The sequence below is a fragment of the Stegodyphus dumicola genome, chromosome 8 (assembly GCF_044657685.1).
Source record: "Stegodyphus dumicola isolate Sdum_Otavi_A_Nest chromosome 8, ASM4465768v1".
NCBI classification, from domain to species: Eukaryota; Metazoa; Arthropoda; class Arachnida; order Araneae; family Eresidae; genus Stegodyphus; species Stegodyphus dumicola.
Window position 1 is genome coordinate 104,075,973 of NC_140775.1, and position 13,658 is coordinate 104,089,630.

Below are 13,658 nucleotides of genomic sequence, written 5' to 3' on the forward strand. Positions count from 1 at the left end.
TGATGGAAAATAAAAGTATCGATTTCAAAGGCGACCAGATATAAGTCCCACTTCTTCAGGAAAAAAAATTTTGTAAAAGGGAGATAAGCAATAACCATATTTATAATAAAGTCAACAAGTGGAGCAAAGAGAAAACGAAAGTAATGCCATCTGTTGATGGAAATAGTAGTAAAACGGGAAAATGCTACGGTGTTAGGAACTGATAGCATTGGGAACTGGATTGAAACTCTTGTCATTAACTAAAGTCAACTTTTATTAATGTTCCAAGTTTCAAGGAAATTAAATTCACTAAGCGATGAAATTTTGAGATAATTTTGGCTTTGCATAAGGGATATCCAAGGCGGCCAAATAATTGAATAATATTCATCTCTAGACCTTGGACTCCTGCTTTCAACTCAGAGCGGATAAACAGCACTTCCCTTTTTTCAGCAACAATTCTGAAGAAATTTACAAAACCGATGAACTGATAGCGTTGGGAACTTGTCATTATCTAAAGTCAACTTTTATTAATGTTCCAAGTTTCAACATTGTCATGGAGTAACAACATGGACATGAAACACATTGGACAATTAGTCATGGAGTTTAGGTCATTGAGCATTTTCAATTATGGCAAAGCACTTGAAGCTATCCCTAACGGAAGAAATGCCTTCTTGCAGGACTTTCTAAGAGGAACTGGCTCATACTCATGTTACGTATAGTAAAAACTACGAAACGCACGTTCTTCAGGATTCGAATCCCAGATAGAAATACCAGCTTTCAGAGACTTTTACCTTTAGGCCGCAGGTAAACTTCGTCATTAGAACAAACCATATCCACACGTTATAAGCACATATCCTCTTCGGAAGACCTCGATATAATGTTAACAAAGTGTGTATCCTAGATTTTTTACCGATGACAACGAATGAATTTTCTTCTAGCCATTTGCCAATGCAATTTTATTTTTCGATCTGGGACCTCACAGGAAAACCTATCTCAGTAAAGTAAACTAAAAGAAATTTCAAAATAATCTCAGCCGAAGTAATACCAACACAAATAGCTTCCAGTTAGATGATGTCCAGAAAGCTATCGATTCTATAAATAAATATTTGTGAACCTGTGGATGATGAAATTTATCGCCAAGCAGTCTTACAACTTTTTAGCTAGGTTTATCCTTAATAGGATCAAGGAAAAGAACAGAAGAAAGAAGCAACGGACATATATGTGGAGACTCCAGCATCAAAAGAACTCTCAATAGAAATGCACTAAAAACCTGTATTTCCTAATGTCACTACGAACGTCAAAATCACATTAAAGGAAGAAGAGTTTGGGATATGAAAAATGATTAGTATTTCAGCGTATTGAGACGAAGCAGGAGGGAAAAACGACATCTGAATCACTGTATTAAAGAAACGTTGTGTAGTTGATTTCTCATTCGGAAAGCACTTTGTAAAGTCGGAGTTTGCTCCGAATATCGTGTCATGCCTCGAATAATAAAAAGAAATAATTACCAGCAAATGTCAGAATTCGATAGAGGCAGGATCGTTGCCTATCGAGAGTGTGGATTATCCTTCCGTGATATCGCCTGTCGCACTGGTCAAAATCCAAACACTGTCATGAGAATATGGAATCAATGGGTTGCGGAGGATCATACTGAACAGCATGCAGGATCTCAACTCCCTCCCATGACTAACGCCTGAGAGGACATACATATTGTGAGGTCAGCCCTGCAAAACCGTGCAATCATAGCACAGACACTTAGTCCGGAAATGGGTATGTTTATGTTTTCAGTACAGTGTGTGGACGTTTCCAGCAGCGTGAACTGTCAGCATGAAAACCATTACTTCAGCTTCCCTTGAAAGTGCAGCATAGAGAGAGACGGCGAATCTGGTGCGACAAAAGACAAAGCCGGATATAGGAGTGGCAGAATGTCGTCTTTCAGATGGGTCCTGTTTCTGCGTGCAGTATTCTGATGGCCGTATTCATGTCTGGAGGCTCCGAGAAGACAGCATGTCACCTTCTTGCATAGATATCGGCCTAGGGACCATGCACCTGGTGTGATGTTTGGGCTGACATTGGTTACACAACAGGCACGTCTCTAGTTCGGTTCGACGGTAATTTGAAAGCTGATCGGTACATTTCTGACATTACGTCCAGTAGTTGTGCCCTATCTTCGAGGCCAATCAAACGCCATCATTCAACAAGATAATGCAAGACCACATATTGCTGTCGTGTTCTGACCTTCCTCGATGCACAGGATATTCCATTGCTGCCCTAGACTGCACGGTCTCCAGATCTGTCACCCATTGAAAACATCTGGTCATGGGTTGCTGAGACACTGGTCCGCCACGCCTCTCCAGCTAATTCGGTTGATGAACTGTGGCATAGACTTGAAGCAGCATGGAATGAGTGGCCCGTTTCTGCCATCCAAGCCCAGGTCGACTCCATGCCTAGTCGGGTAAGGGCCGTTTTAGCTGCCAAGGATGATAGATGTTTCTACTAATTTCGCTCCCCTGTAAACCCCCAAACTGTTTACAAATTTAACAATTTTGTCTTCATGTCATACTGTATACGTGCAATAAATATATTTTCTGTATTTGCTTTTCCTTCATGGTGTTGTGATTTTATTGTCCAACAGTGTAAATGAGTCTTTTTTTTTTTTTTTTTTTTTTTTTTTTTTTTTTTTTTTTTTCAGTAATAAGAATCCACTCTCATTCCGATGTAATCTTTCAGACAAAGATAGGATCACATAAAATAGCCTTATTAAAAAACCATAGAGTCTCCTTAACACTTCATAATGATAAAACACTTGAATAAAAGCTGCATGCTTTTCCTTAATCATTTTCACGCAATGTTCTCTAAGCAGTTACATATAGAACCTCACCAGATTTTTAATTATACATTTGCATGAATTTCATCGCTTTAAAATAAACTATTCTAAACTACTTATTCATAAGTAAACTCTTTATTCTAGTGGTAATGAATCAAACTCAGTTAAATTATAGCGTTAAAAGTGAGAATCTTTACAAATTTATTATTTTCGTTCACTTAGTCTTTCGCAAGGCTTTATTTTTCTTATCTTCCCCCAATTGTCTTGACTTCCCCAATTTCCATTTCTAGAGCAACAATTAAAATAAAATAGAAAATAATAAAATGGTAATTCACAAGTGCTGATCTAGTTCTCATCCTTCAGTAATAATGTCAGGAAGTCATCCATGGCACTTCGTAAATTAAGAAAGAGTATTCTAGAAATGTTTGTAAAGCATGTGGCTAAGAATTCGCCTTGCATTTCAAATAAAGTTTGAAAAGGTAATTTGTATTCTTGCAGTCTCCGCAACTGCTCCAGAAAAAACCAGAGGACTTTCAATAGATAAGACAAATGCCGACAAAATAAAACTGAAAATAAAAACCGCTACTTACCACGAAAAATTTTGTAAAAGGAATGTTTTCAAAGCTCAAAAATGTTTCCTCAGAATCTATTCCAAAATTTGCTTTTATGGAAATACTAAAACAAACAGAATATTTATTATTTTTTTATTAATTTTGTTTCTCCATAACTAAAGGTTATAAATTCTGAAAATTTCTGCGGTCTTTTGTACCTCAAAGAAAGTACGTATTGAGATTTTTTTAAATATTTTATTCCCTTTCCTAAGTATATAAAAAATTTCAGCGAATTCGTTCACCAATTTGATAAATAAAAATGGCCTACAAAAACAAAACTTTAATTATACAATGAGCTTCCATTATTCAAACCTAAGTAATTCCAAATTTTCGACACGTCGAACTGAATGCTTTTCATAGAGGAAATATATTACAAATTTTAATGCATTTTTGACAAATCGAATTTCTTTAACTGAAAATATTACATAACTCATACATTTTTCAAATGATGCTAAAATTATTCTCTTTCCTTTCTTTTCTCAATAAGATAAAAATAGACACATATGTCGTGTATTTTATATCCAAACTTCATTATAGAGTTTTCATTTGCGTGAGATTTCTGGATTATTTTTGGATCATTCTGGATCATTACCCCTAAACCAACTTCATTTTTTCACCTTGAGTACTGTACATACTCATGTCAGTTTTGCCTTCTCGATCTGTAAACCTAACATAACCAAAAATAAAATTCAACCTCAAATTATACGCGCGTTCAAAAACACGACACAATTCTTGTATAATTTCAGATACATCCGTCTATATTGCATAGGAAACAGTTATTCTTATTATAGTTGCTGACGTAATTTCATTAAAACAAAATAGTAGACTAAAAATTATATATATATCATAAATTACAAATAAACTATAATATAAAGTTTCACCAAATGAGAAATAATCTTCATTTTGTAGAGATCATTAGACATTTTATTTCGAAGCAGGAGACTTGAAAACTCTGCAAAGCCCTCGCCGGAATTCGAACTCCATATCTTCATACAAAGCAATGGACGTGCTTTCCAATAATCCTATGAAAGCACGCGGTAAAGAGGAAGAAAATGCAATATAATTTTGGAAATAAAACAAGGAAAATTTTCTTTAAAAAACTAACCTGCATTCTTACACGCTCAACATTTTAATATTTCGTAAATTATACCTCAAAATCAAGTTTCGACAATTTGAAGCATTTAAACAAGAGTATATACGACATGTAAAAACGTACTTTAAAGAAAATTGAATATTACTTTAAAAACGAATGTACATTTTTATTTGAAATTAAATTCATCAGTTAATATCATCACATTTCTACCTATTTTTTATTTTAATACTATTAGAAAATTTGTACTTCCCCTTGAATCTGTGCAGCGCTGAAAAGCATGACAACTGCAACTGTATATAATCTCTAGTGGAAGTTTGGCTGATGTGATTATCATCCTGGCTATCATTGTGGTTGGTTGTAAGCTGTATACTCACCTCGTGGTGCGATATTACGAAGTACGTAATGATGACGTGAAAATAGCTGTGGAAGATGAGAACAGATTTTATTACAGTGTGACATTTAAACCCCGACCACATCTACTAAGAGTATATAGCTACGCATCGGATCGTAGTCAAAGGCCTTCCGAAGGATATAATGTCAAGTAAACCGATAGACCTCGCATTAGACACAACAGCTATCATAATCAACTCAACATCTGTTTATCTCATCTTGTTTTACATGTGTCATAGGTTGACGTACATTGTTCATCTATTCTCATAAATCTAAGGAAAGGCACATGAAAGACCTTAACTTTATTCACTTAAATCTAATGCTCTTTTTGATTCGCAGCTATTACGTTTAGCCCCGAACTATAACTTTTAATATATTTGTTTTAAAAAATCAAAAGAATAATAGAATTATTATTCCTTGCTGTTGTTGTGAACATGTTTCAATTGCTGATTTCAAGGTTTTGTTGTTGATTTTTGAATTTCTGCTCTTAAAAGGAAAAGAAATATTACCCAAAACTAAGAAGGTATTTTGTTAATTTTCGTTACTATTTTCAAATGGTCAGATTCTATCTAATTTTTCATGAACGATATGATTTTATGACAACATCGCTTTGCACAGTAGTTTTGTAATACATGAGAGAAAAATCATACTTATTCTAATTTAATTTCAGAATTCCTTATTTATCGATATGAATTTCATTATGTAAATGTACGCAGTAATTTTTATCTTAGTCTGTTAAATGCATTTACATATATATAATTGCAAAGTTCTTTTAGTCGCCTTTTGTGGAAAACCACTACTTAATTTTCAAATACTTGTAATTTACTTTTTATAATAATTTTATTTTCAACTTACTAAATTTTTATTGTTTTGTTTTTATGTTAATTTTGTACAATAAGCAATTAGTAATTAGCTATTAAAATAAATATTTGGGATCTTAAAACTCTTTCACATGATATAAGATATAGCAAAATTCTTTATTTATAACACAGCGGTATTTAACAAGAGAAATGTTACTCACATTCTGTTGCCCAAAGCAAAATGTTATCTAGAATTTAAACATTTACAAATCACTCTACAAATTTATAAACACATGTTGAATATATAAAATTGCCATTTAAATTTTTTGACAATGCTAGTCTTTAGAAATTTCTTTTAAAACCAAATAGTCTATATGAGTGTTATGCAAATTATGGGTTGCGACCCCATTTACAGTCGCGAGAATGCATAGCGTAGTCGCAAGGTGGATAAAATTCTTAAAAAATCTGAATTGATGTTATATAACTAAAAGCTGGTGCTCTGACTACGGTCGCGAAATATTTTTACAGGTCGTTTGCATTTTTATGAGGTCGCACTGTCATAAAGTTCGAATATCACTGGTCTATATGTTATCATGGTTTCGAAATAAGAAAAATTGTAAAAGCTCCCAAACAAAACACTGAAACGATAATTAATCGATTATAAAGGCCTGCCAGCGGTCGAGTGGTAAAAGCCATTGAATGCTGGTAGTTAAGTCTGGTATTTGAATCCTGGCGAACGGACTGGCTGAATGGATGTTTTCTTGGTTTCTCCCATGCGTTTCCCTTAAAACATCCACCACAGGGCATCCCTCCTTTTCCGTATAATGCTTAATGGCGCAGGCAGTAATAAAATAAAAAAATTCAATGTAGGAGATTAGATGTAATGCATTTCTGAAAATTTAAGAAATAAAGCAACGAGTTATCTCAGTAAAATCATAGAAAACTTTTGTATAGCAACCATATGTATCCTCTTTATATTACTATTACTCAAGCTAGTTTTTACAAGCAATAGAGAGCAAGGAACATCTGCTTAAGACAACTTAGTTTTACTATTGCAAGCTCTCTTTATTATACTAAGTATAGTTTAAGACTTGGTATGTCAAATGTCATTCAATGATAGTATCAATCTCGTATACTACTGGATATTTTATTTCTCTCTTTAAGAGAAAAGCCTCTATAAAATTTTCATTACTTTCGTATTTTAAGCTTCATCGAAAGCACAGCAAAAATGCACGCGCCTGTGGAATTCTAATAAAAAAAAAAATCTAAGAATGTAAATAAAGCTTTCAAAACAAAATTAATATATTTGTATCCAATAAAAAGTATGAAGCACATGTATAGTATGCGTATATATTCGTAAGCTTGCAACGAACTCAGAGGAAAGGAAAACTCATTTCAGAAGCTCCAGGTTTACAGCTGCAATTCATGAAAAGCAGATCATAAAGCATGGAGACAGGCACATACACATAAGTATTATTAAAGGAGTTATTGGCACAAATTACTAGGCTATTTATGCATCTAAAATGTACACTGAGTAGCAAATTTTTAATTCAGTTTACAAAAATCTAAAAGCGTGATGGAGAATATTTTAAAATTTTCTAAATTGTTAATTTTCTTTTTTGAATAACAATATGAATTTAAAGCTGAAAATATGAAATATAAATTTTAAATTGATCACGTTAAAGCTCAAGTACTGAATATATGTCCAATATGTACGGAATCTGGCTACGTCAATGCTAATTCCTGTTTCTGCGTAAATATTCAAGCGACTTATCGCTCCGTCTTGGTCTTCGAATTAAAATAAACCCGATCTCGAAAGACAAAGGTTTAAGACAAAAATGTTTTGTTTAGTTCTTTAGTTAGCAAAACTACACAACTCGTGCAATAACAGAATAAGTCACCGCTTCTTGCAAGATCAAAACTTAACACAAATGTTAAGGTAAAATTATGCAATTAAAATATAAATTCCCACGGCAAAGTCCTACTTAAGTTTTAGCTCAGGCCCCCTAATCATGCGAGCAAACACGGCTAGCAAAGGCTAAAGCGGATGCAAGAAAAGCAAGTTGGGAGAATATGGCTTGGAGATTTTCTACGATCGATGCCAAAAGCTCTCTTTCAACTTTAGGAGCTCTTTTCTTATGTGTGTTAACTAATTTTCACTCTGGAAGCCAATGAAAGTACAGGTGACAGTAAAAAAAATAATAATAAGATAATGGGCTAAGCTCTACAAATATCTTGCTTTAAGATTAACTGGTTTTCTTAAGAACAATTATTTTGGATTTAATTCTAGTTCGAATACTTTCATTAGAATAAAAGAACTATTGATCTTTTATTTTTCTCTTTTGCATAAAATTTCATTCATTTTGTATAATAATCCACCACCAATAAGAAACTCGCCTGAGATCACATGACATTGTCCCAGCTTTTGCAGTCGAAAATGCTAAGATCTGTCCATAAGCGCACTTTTTTAATCGTTGTTGCCAATCTTGTATGAATTTATTCCTCCCCCTCTAAGGAAATTCCTATTTTTCACATACAAAACTATTTATAGGTTAAGACGCCCCGATTTTATAAAACTGACTGATTGAATCTGACATTTAAAAAATATTTTGGCGTTATGAATCGAAAGGCGTGATTCTGCTTTTCGAAGTTCTCAAAGAATGATCAAATTTTGGCTTCTTCGATATATTTAAAACGTTGATATTTTAGTGTTTCATTTTTAAATATCTAAATAATATATGCTTAGCATTTCAATACTCATAAAGTTTCGAAATCATCTAACGTTCGCATATATTTTCTTAGAGGTTTTGTTCTGAAATATTTTTTACTACAACGTTTTAAAATATTGAAACTTCAGTACCAAAAATTTGTAATACGCAATGATGTACATTGTCGCCAAAGCATTCTGTCACGTAATCTACACAAAGCTTTTTTTTATTATTTTTGAAAGCGAGATTAAAGTGAAGCTATAAAAAACATAAAATGACAGTGTAAGAATGAGAAAACTTCAGTTGTAACTTTTAATTTAACTGTCCTTTATATGCAGACAGACGTTCATAAAACATTTCTAGCATGCGCGTTTTGGTTATTGTTATTACTTCCATCCTCCATGCTCAGTCATATAGTCTTTGGATAACCTCATAAAAGATAAAAGGGTGAACTAGAAAGCGCCTGTCATTGTCGCAAGTCTTAGATGTCCATGTGGTAACTTTAACCTCTTTGCACAATACCATTCCGATTTTAACAGAAAACACCTCGGGATACTAAATCCAAAAGCTTCATATCCTTTTCCTTCCTGGCCATGAGTCCGCTTTTCCGTGCCGAGCGAGCCGACTACACCCCGATGCATGATCCTCTTCTCTTCCTCTACTATTAACAACTCGGACAGACTTTCGGCTTGACATATTTTAACTGCCCTCATGCCGTAGACACAATACACATTTACAAACGCCTCTGTATTTTTCCGAGATACGAAAACGAGACCAAAACTTATAGCAGCGGCCTTTGCTTGCTGATTAAGGAGGCACATGTGTTTTAAGTGATATCGATACGGGACAGCTGTATAAATAAATAAACAATGTTGTTCCATAAAATTTAGAAAAAATCAAATTTTAAGAATTTTGCACAAAAATTGGTTTTTTAAAAATAAATCTCTTCAGGTTAATTTTAAGAGTATGTGGATCCTTAAGTGCTTTAAATTTTTGTGTACCTTATAAGAGTAAATAATATAAAATACCATTAGATGGAAAGACATTCTTCCTGTAAAATAATTTTTACCCCGCTGCCACTGTTATTTATTAATAATCTTTTTCGTTAAATTTTGACAAGTTAATACATTATTTTAAGTAACGTTTATTCCAAAGGTATATTGTTATTATATCAACGCATTTAAACAATGAAGAATGCTGTTCAATTATAGGAAAATAGTCTGCTTGTGCAAAAAGCGTTTCAGTGCCCTTGTTCTGTCACAGAATAAAACACATATATTTTAACAAATAAACAATAAACAAAACAACAACTTTCTATCATAGCATCTTTCTTGCTGTCATCCATATTTTATTATGTTGTTTTTTCTTTTCAAAGGTATACTTTTTGACATTATATTCCAGACATGACAATACTTCATGTCTAACTCTGCAACTACCTCAACCTTTTGGCTACGAGAATGCTTGTCTTCAAAAGTTTACAAAATAAAAAGAAAGCGGAATGAACTATGACACGACTTCAAGTGGCAATAAACTAGAAACCAGGGCTGAAGTCGTAAAGCAGAAAAATCAGTATCTAGTTGACATGTTTTGACTTTTAGCAAAACAGATTAACTTTCTTCAAGGTTCTCCATCAAATATTATTGAAATGACCTTGATCGAAATAAGTGAAAAATTAGTGAAAACTTTCCTTTTTCACTGACAACTCTTTGGGTAGTGAAACAATGATTGCTAGAAATCGCTACTGTGTAGTCTGTAGTTAAATTCAGTTTTCAAAATTGTACAATCGGTTTTACTTACCTTTAATTCGTAGGCTTACTTCAGAGTTTGAGACATTAGTTTAAAAGACCATCAGAGAGCTATAAAGCAATTCTAAGAGGTAAAGTTAAAAGAGTTACTAATTGAATTCAGCAAGTTATTGTATCTCTCGATAAAATATTATAATTTTAAATCACTAACTCAATTAAAAGATAAATCTAGTTTGCAAAAATTTTGAAAATACTGCCTAAGAAGCGCTTAGTTTCAACAAATTTCAAGATTATCAAACAGCGTGGAGTATTTGATTAGGATCTTAGAAAATGTATAGGTTTAAAAGATAATTTCTCTGATATCTTAAAGCTTCTTATTGCAAAAAAATATATCTTAATTTTTTAATGTTTAAATTATTTTTATTAGTTTAATTAATTTAAAATTAGTTAAAGACATCGAAGAAAATTCCATCGAAGGTTTATTGTTTTCAATTCGTAGATTTTGTATATTGGCAAATTATTGGGTCTTAAGAGAAATAGCTGCAGCAACTCTCATGCGCATGTAATATTATGAAATCAATGCACAAGTATGTTAATTAACTGTCAGTGGTTCTTGATAATTCAGACGAAAAACGAAACTGTTGTTCGAAATCCTTTAAATATAATTATAATATATCCTTTAAATTTAAATAGAATGCATTTTTTTCAATACATGCAAAGAAGACTTACTTATTGAATTCAGCAATAAAGTTATTATATCTCTCAATAAAATATTATTAATTCTGCTACCCCATCCAAGAACATTCAAAGGAATGCTTTACATAGAGCCCAACTTCAATCAGGACTCCAAGATTGGCGAAAAGTTAAATCTCGAATGGAGTAGAATCGCACTAAGAAGAACATGATGTTCGCACCAAGATGAACATGATGAAGTTGATGCTCTTTTTGGTGCGATTCTACTCCAATATAGGTGAGCTTCGTTGAGGAGGATGTAAACAGCACATAAAAGATGTATGGCCTTCATGTCCACATCAACTACAATAAATATCTTGAACGCCGTCAGTTGCGTGATTATATTTAATGCGTTGCTTATCAAGAATATTATTTGAAATTTCAGAGACTCTTGTTGTATTTTTCCTTGTTTCGCAGGTCAAATTGCATCAAGTGTCGTTCTCCAGTCAATTAGTTCTTCGACAGTGGTACATTCGTGGTAGCTAAGGCGATTTGCCATTTTTCTTCTGTATTGCCACCAAACATCAATGAAATGCGCTCAGATTGTGGAATAGTAAAAGGAGTTTTCTCCACCAGGGGCATTTTTTCATAAATACATTAAATTACCGTTAGGTTGTGCTTTTGTATACTAAAATTTTTCAATTTTTGTTCACTTTTGTGTACTAAACATTTTTGCATTGTCGTCTTTTAAATCATGAGGTAAGAGCATTTTTCGGTAAAATCCAATCATTATAATTTTTCCCTGTTGTCAACTGCCAGTGTTTTGCCGATCCGTCGAGACAAGAATTAGTCAATTGTAGTTAACGGCATTTGCCTTAAAATTCTAAACTGAATTTGAAGTATCTTTGGCGGATGTAATTTGGAGAAACATTTGGGGAACATAATTTTCTATCTGATAACAATTATTGTGTCTCCAAGGTAGGGAGCACTGCACCAATATTTAAATCTAGTTGAGAAGGAGAAGGTGTGAAGGGGTAGAATGGATGAGGCCGATTACTTAAAAGTTATATTTGTTTTGTTAATGAATCATATTATTTCAATAATTCTGCTTTGTAAGGAATTTTTTTTTTCGGGATTATGCTCATCATTATTTGGCAATTGCGTACGATAAGTAATTAATTCACCTAAAGTTGTATCTTCACTTCTTTTAATGTTATCCTTCACAATGCGGGAGTTTAAATAATTTTTATTTTTTTCAAAGCGAAGTCTTCTGAAACGAAATTCTGCTTTCAACTGTTCGATAGCTAAATGACGAAGAGGTTGCGCTTCTGAAAAAATTAAGACAATGTTTACGTTTGGTGATATTTTACTCGTATTTGTTGGTTTATTACAACGTGGCAAGAAGCGGGAATTATGTTTGGCGCTATCCTTAGAGAGAAGCAAAGCAAACAAGTATTATTTAACGAAAGGCTATTTTTAAAAATTAACTAACAAAATAATTATTATTAGCATAGAAGGGCTGTTAGTCTCAAAACGGCATTTGGCGTCGAATCATTACAAACGGCTGTATCACTTTTCAGATAGCTGCAACTAAATACTATCGCCCTGTATTATATTTAAAGAAATTTAATAATAAAGAATATACATGAATGTATGAATTTTCCTCGCATTGTGAAAAACCAAAGGTACCTAGAGCCGTCAAATTCTGAATAACGTAGTCCTCCACTCGAATATGGACACCTGGAAGCCAGAATCTTAAATTTCGAATTTGTTTTATAATTTATTTCATATTTTTAAAACTTTAACGGATTTTTGATTAAGAAACTTAACGATTTCAAAGCGAGTAGTGGCAACACACAGTGCGGAATAAGATATTTTTATCTCTAGTGCACGAAATTTTCTATCAGAAATTCTAAATATACGCTGCTTTTAATACTTTTAGCCCAAATGCTCTCGAAATGTGTATGTATGCGTAAATGAAAAAAAAAAATGCCCCTTTGGGAATAATATAAAATCTGAAAGCTTTACGATTTCAATTATTTATTATATAATATTACCTGCTCGAGACATAGACGAAAGATGAAAACGTTTTCATAAATATTTGCAGTCGAACTTATCAGAAGTGTTTGTATTCATGTTCATTCCAAGCGGTGAAGGACGGAATGGCGACTCGGCGTAGCTACTCAGAAGTTTTCACCAAAGAATTCCAATTCATTTTGTTGTTGTTGCAGTTTTTTGAAAAATACCTGGGGCACCATATAAGAGAAAGTAAAGTACTGAAATAATAGTGGAACTGAGAAATGAATTGATTAGAATTAATTTATTAAAACGCTGACGAAAACTAGATGAACCGATGATATTTTTTTTTCTGTTTCTGACAACAAACGAATTACAAACTACTGGTCCGATACATATTCAAGTGAAATATTTCTTTGGGGGTTTCTTCAGATACAAAACACAGACGTTAACTTTACATCTCTGACTAATGGTGAAATTCTGATGCCCATTTCTATTCGTACGTTTTTGATTTCAGTACAGTAAAAATAAAAAGAAGATTATGACTCAGTTTTAGGACCAACATAAAAGAAACTAAATTAAATTGTTTTACTTTCATTGAAGTAAAAAGGGGCACCTTTAAACAAATAATAAATAATTTTTGTTTTATTTTGTCAAATAAAAAAGAATGTTTTATTTAATTGCATTTAAGTATTTTAGTTAAAGCAAAGAACGATAAACGAAAATACAAATTTCTTTTCACTTTGTTTTGTGGTAAATTCCTCTTTTGCTTATAAAAAAAAGATAAACGTAGTTATCCTGATTTTACTAATTATAG

At 32.8% G+C, this 13,658-nt stretch overlaps 1 protein-coding gene across 2 annotated transcripts in view; it reads right to left on the minus strand.

The window, feature by feature from the left end:
- The window catches only part of LOC118186822 (uncharacterized), a 370,423-nt gene that overhangs the window by 287,200 nt on the left and 69,565 nt on the right, over nucleotides 1-13,658 (minus strand). The window lies entirely within an intron of this gene.